We start from the raw sequence: 6,621 nt of genomic DNA, 5'->3' as shown, positions 1-6,621 counted from the left end.
CCCATTACAAATAGAATCTCATGATACACTAATTGCATGAATGATATCCAAATTACATATTACAAAGATATTTCTTGAACATATAGAATAGATCACATCTGCTCCATGAATCTGTAGCACAAGAATTGAAGAGAAGTAGAAGTATACATTATGCACATGAACATCCAACAAGGAATCCAAATGGAAGAAGGAATCAAACCACCCGACCATGTGGAAACAAAGAGGTCCACCCCCATGCTCCAAAGAATGACAGAAGGCCCCACACACACTTTAGACCTAGGCCAACACCTACTCAACCATGGGAACTTAAACATGCATAAGGATAATAACATACTGAAAGACTAAAATAATAGAAAACATAGGCTTAACCATAAATCACAGACTCGCCAGAGGCTTGACACAACATTGAGGTTAAGGTCCTAGGACACACATATGAGAAAATGTCATCACGTGCCATCAACAAGGGTTATCCTAGCAATATTTCACTAGACCCCGATGCCCAAGTGACACCCATGCCGAACTAACTCATCCTTTTGTGAAGACAAGGAAGAACAATCATGCCATCAGGCCTTCCCATACTCATCCTGAGCCTAAACTAGCCCAATGGGATATCTTGGCAGCCACTTAGGGCCCCGACACCCACTTTAAAACAACTCCCCCTATCATGCTCCTAAAACCTAGGGTTTAAACATAAATAAAAATATATTAAGAACTCATAAATCCACATGAAACTTTAATACATTGGTTCTATATCAAAATCTAAACCACAACATCATAAGTTGATCCATAACACATTGCTCAAACTAAATAGGTCTCATGCATCATCAAGATTGCAAAACTGATAAACCAAGATGAACAAATACATAAGAAAGAGAAGATGACACATAAATTCCTCAAAATAAAATAATCAGCCTCTGGAAAACCTCAATAAAAAGTTACAGACCCCCAAACAAACCTCTAGTTTGACTTATCCCAACCCAAACATCAAAATCCAAGCCGAAGATGAAAACCTATGAAGTAGCACTTTTTTCACTTCTTTCAGCACATATGACACTTATTATGTGCTTTTACCAATTCTTTTAGCACATATACAACTTCTTTTAGTGCATACACAACTTCTTTTAGCGCAATTGCCTTTTGTTTTAGTGCATTTGCAACAGAGGCATCATCACGCCATAGGGACAACTTTGAGCCAACCAATGAACTCCAGAATGACACTAAACCCAAAAAATGAATCATACCCATTTGAGAAGAGGGTGTTTCCTACCCAAAAAATGATTTGACAAACATAATACCAAAAATTCAATCCACAAGACGCTAACCATCAAAAACAACTTCTTAAATAAGTGAAACAGAAGACCCTTTTCACCCAAACAACAAAATACAAAACCAAGACCCATAATTTTTTTAGAGCTATAAAGACATCATTCAAAAATCCAACAAATAGTCTTTTTTTTTTTTAAAGCAAAATACACAATCACAAGAAGATCAAGGTAGCCACTAACCTCGATAAAAGAAGAATTGGACAAAGGAATTGAGAAGAGAGACGTTTCCACATGATCAATCCTTCACATGACAAACAACCCACAACAAAACCAAAATTTTCCAATGCATACACATCTACCAAGAAATCCAAGCAAACTCTTCAAAACCACTCTCAAGCATCCACAATAAATCTCCTACAACCCAAAATCAAAATCCACCTTCGAATACAAAATGAAGACCCTCAAAACACCATTCCACCATTTGATTTTTGAAAAACATGAGCAAAACTACCATGAAGAAAACCTCCTTCAAAAACTACATACATTTGAAAACCAAAAACCACTCTTTCCTCACGCACTGAGGACCCATTTAGCAACTCCCCATGCGAACACAACATCACACCCCAAGGACAAATGCAAGAAAAGCTAATAATATTAATTACAAAATGCAACTCCAAAAAATAGCCATAAAATGAAAATAAGTCATTAAATCCATAAATAAACATAAATACTTAAATAACATAATTCTATAAAATAACATTTATATAATATTCGAAGACACAATAAATATATAATATATACATAACATAATTAATTACTCGCACTTAGGGCTATGCAAAATAATATATTTATTAATCACCACAAACTTATAATATCAACCCAAACATAAAGTTAAATAAAATACATCAAACTTAATCCACATAAACCTGACAAGATGACTCATGCTAAAACAATGGAACTGAAAAGACACTGACTAGGTATAGAACGTGGTAAAGCCTTATGTCACCTTTGATCAACTGTCATTGGGAATAGAGGCATGCTTAGACCTGTGAGATCAAGTTGAGTCGATGCCTAGTACCTGCATCCTGCATAACTCCAAACGTTTGTACACAACATATATAAACATAAGGTAACAAATAGGTGAAAGAGAATCACAGCATCACACCCTGCTCATAAATGAGTGATGTGACATCATCCCTTTCACATCTACAATAATAATACATCATAGCAAAGACATAACATCATCGATAGCATCAACATCATATCTAATGTTAGCACATGGCAAAACATCATTATAAATAAATATAAGCCACACCACATGATAAGGAGTAAACATAAATAACCAAACATAAACCCTAATATCATCATGGTCTTGAGTATAACATCATCCAACAAAGAAACATAATGTATCAAAAGTCACCATAAAGTATCTCAACATAAAGAGTCTAAAATAAGTCTATAAGTAACCATAATATGCATCATAAAAGAGCGTGTCATGGAAGGGAACTACATTATATATCTACCATTTGGTGGTACAATGTGGCTAACTTCTCAAGCCTAATTGGTATTTGATGCACCATAATAAAATACAATCAATGGTCTTATGTTAGGTTAAACTAGGGCACTCTAGTAGTGTTATCTATATACCACAAGAGTATGTGAGGGTTAGATTCACAAACTAGAGTGTTGTCTAAGGTGTGTGATCACTGACTAAATACCTCAATCTCATAGGTCAAAATTGGACCAATTATAGCTCTTCTTTTGGGATACAAATTTTCTTCTCCCACATTTATATACCCCACCATATTCAAGTGGTTGAGGTCATCCCCTAAGGTGATGAAATCTCAAAGTAGGTATTGTAAAAAGAAAAAGGTGCAAAATGGGAGCATATGCAAGTATCACTTTAATATACAAAAAAATTATGAATTAATTAACCTAGATCTAAATTATGTGAAGGTGAATTTTAATCCCAAATTTTAATGTGAGTAAACAATAAAAAAGATAAAGCACTAAAAAGTACAAAATGACCTATAAACAAACCTTCAAGAATTATCCTACACAACTACCAAATTAGTAGCTTAGAGAAATATGTCTTGGATCTAACATGAATACTTGTGAATTATCAAATTACGAAAATAAGATTTATTTGCATTCCAATTTTTATAAATATTCTCACTCATTAGATTAAATATTTTAAACCCGACAAAGTAAATGAATTGAACCCAACAAAATAATGATTTATACACAACAAACTGATTTTACTCTAGTAAGCAAATAATTTGATGAGAATAGATAAAATGATTAAAATCCAACAAACTAATAATTTGGTCACTAATTCAAACAAAATACAAAATGGATGATTTATGCTTTAAAAAAATAAAAAATAAGAGTAGTCCCATGAATAAAGAGTATTATTGTTGCCTATTCAAAATACTCGAAATAGTTGAGTTGATTCAAATGCCTACAATTTCAGCACTTTTCTAAACACGACTAGGCAATTTGCATGTCTCTCACACCTCCACCATTTTCTACGGGTATTTACACAACTATTCATAATAAACTTATACGTGTGAGAATAGGAACTAATTATTCTATTCTATTTCATATTATGTCTAAATGTAAACATGAAATTCCAACTACAATTCATAAGTCTGAATATATTTAAAACTCAAATTTCATCACAAAAACAATCACATGAGCATGATATGAGCATTTTTAAATAATTCACTCAAGCAAGCAACGAAATAGACCCCAAAAAAAAGCAACATAAAGTAAGTTTCAATTATATTCACACGAAGTCTAGAAAATCTGTAACAAATTATATTGCTCGCACTTTGTTAAAAAGAAAATGACAATATGCAGTTCTATGTGTTTTAAGTATATGTCAAAAGGACCATGCACCATTAAATCTCAAATATCCAACTCAAATACTTTCTAGAACACATTAGAGTATTTTAATTCAAAGTTTTCTATAAATCAATAAATAAATATTTTTTGTATTTGCAACTAGAGATATCATCATGTCAAAATGAAATATCACCAATTTAATAAAATGATATTATCTTAATTTTAAATTAAAGCATGACACAATTATATATGGAAATATTGACTAGACATATTGTTATGACCCACTTAGCTTAACTCAAAATTTTGACCTTTTTTTTCTTTACGTATTGTTGTGTTTGATTCAATTGCATACTCAAGTACATCTATCCAACCGGGATAGGCATCCATCCAACCGGGATAGGCATCTAACCATACGGGTTAGGCATCTGTCCATACGGGACAGGGGGTTTCATCTATCCAAATCGAGATAGGCATCTACCCAAACTGAGTAGGCATCTATTCATAAGAATAGGAAATGCTCTGGCCAGAGACTTAGACCCATCAGGACCATCCAGGTCCTGAGTCACTCTCTAAAGACTACACTCCCCTACTAGGAATGCACTGAGGTCATCATCTTTAGGAGTATATGAAAATGATTATATAAACAAGCTTGAGTTCCGCCTCAGAATTTGGCCTAAAGCCTCGGGAAGTCAAGCGAATCCATATGGGATTCCTTCTGAGTATGCATTGAGTTAATTTTGATCTTTCAATTAGTATCATATGTACCCTTTGATTGAAGGACTAAAGGGCTTCGAAAACCAACAACTCATCCTTAACTAAATCCTAATCCCCATCCCCGAACGCCTAAGTACTACGGACAACTTCGTCCCTAGACTACCTACATACCCGCTTCGGCACGAGATCAAGGCGTAAAATATGTATTTCGGGTTTCTAACTATGGTTTAATGTAAACTGTTTGGTGGGTACACAACCCTTTCTAGGGTCAATGTCCCAAATATTTTCTTGGTGGTTGCTACCCACGATGGTAGCTCTATAGTAATAAGGCTCAAGGTGGTCTTTTGCTTGTGGCCTAAAACAACTAAGTCCTATTTCCTATTATTACGTCACCCTTGATCCGTTATCATCTGCTGAATTTTCATCAAGATAAATTAATTTTCCAAAATCATCACACACAACCAAACCCTAATGGGGTTTTCTAAAATTTAACTATACGAATGATAGTTCATTTAAAATTTATCTTTTCACATTATCGATCCATAGGAGATTACCCACTCCTTGGATTTTAACTTCCAAATGACCCTTATTTCTCCTCGATGGTTTATAGGGATGATGCCACAAATGCCGTTATTGGAGCTTTATTAGGCATTAAGTGCAGTAGTTCAACACAATGGCTTTACCCATAAGCATGACCCAGAGGCACCATAGATACCAAACACCACTAAGTTTTTGGTTTCATCTCCTCTTGTTTAGTTGTCTAACTAGGAATTCAACTATAAATTCATAGAAGCTTAAATAAACATTACACTAAACAACTATGAAAATAAAACTATTACATGCAAAGAAATTATTGCTTGAAAATAAATAAAAAACTAAGATATAATTTTACATAATTGAAAAGAACATTTGAAAAAAAATGAAAATAAACAAATCAACTAATTTGGAATAATATTTTTCTGAAAGAAAACTATGATAATAATTAAAATCTAAAACTTGAACTAAATACATGAAAGTACTAATTTTTTGAAAGCTATGATACTTGTAAGAAATGGCTTATAAAAATTATTTGAATTACTTGTAAGATACTAATTGGTTTGATAAAAAACTATTACACTTTTAAATATGAAACCTAATACTTGAAAGGTATTGAATTGCCCGAAAGAAAATTAAATTATCAAACAACGAGACTTTGGAAATGAATTTAATATTTATTGTTTGAAGGGGATAAACTATCCAACAATAAGCTTGAAAATAACCATATTATTTGTTTGAAAATAAGATTAGAGGAGAGTCTAAATACTTGCTAGTTAACCAATGTAAATAACAATAAGGCTCCTAATAAATGATTCTAATCAATCTACTTTTACTTGCTCTTGGACTAATACCAATTTTTTTACAAAAATTATAATTGATAAACCAACTATTTCTTCCACCTAAAGTAACATTAATTTTAGATATTTTCTACAAAAGATAACCTTATAAATTTCAAGACTCTTAGAAATGAGCTAATGCTTGCTCCTAAAATTTACTTCAATTATAAATCATTATTTAATTTTCTAACAAGGTGATCATGGAACAGGTGTCTCAAAAACTCATTTGCTTGATCATGGTAAGAATCCAATAATCTAGAACAACAAATTCTAACTTATTTCATTTTCAAAACCAAGTTTCATTACACATTTACAAACAAAAGATGAGTACTAAATTTGAGATATGCAAGGTAAGTCAAGTTTGATAATCTAATATAGAAAAAAGGTTTACTCCTCTTAATTCCTCTTTAGTTTAAGAGTCG

Source organism: Cryptomeria japonica, chromosome 4 (genome assembly GCF_030272615.1).
Source record: "Cryptomeria japonica chromosome 4, Sugi_1.0, whole genome shotgun sequence".
NCBI classification, from domain to species: domain Eukaryota; kingdom Viridiplantae; phylum Streptophyta; class Pinopsida; order Cupressales; family Cupressaceae; genus Cryptomeria; species Cryptomeria japonica.
This window is presented reverse-complemented; position numbering follows the sequence as displayed.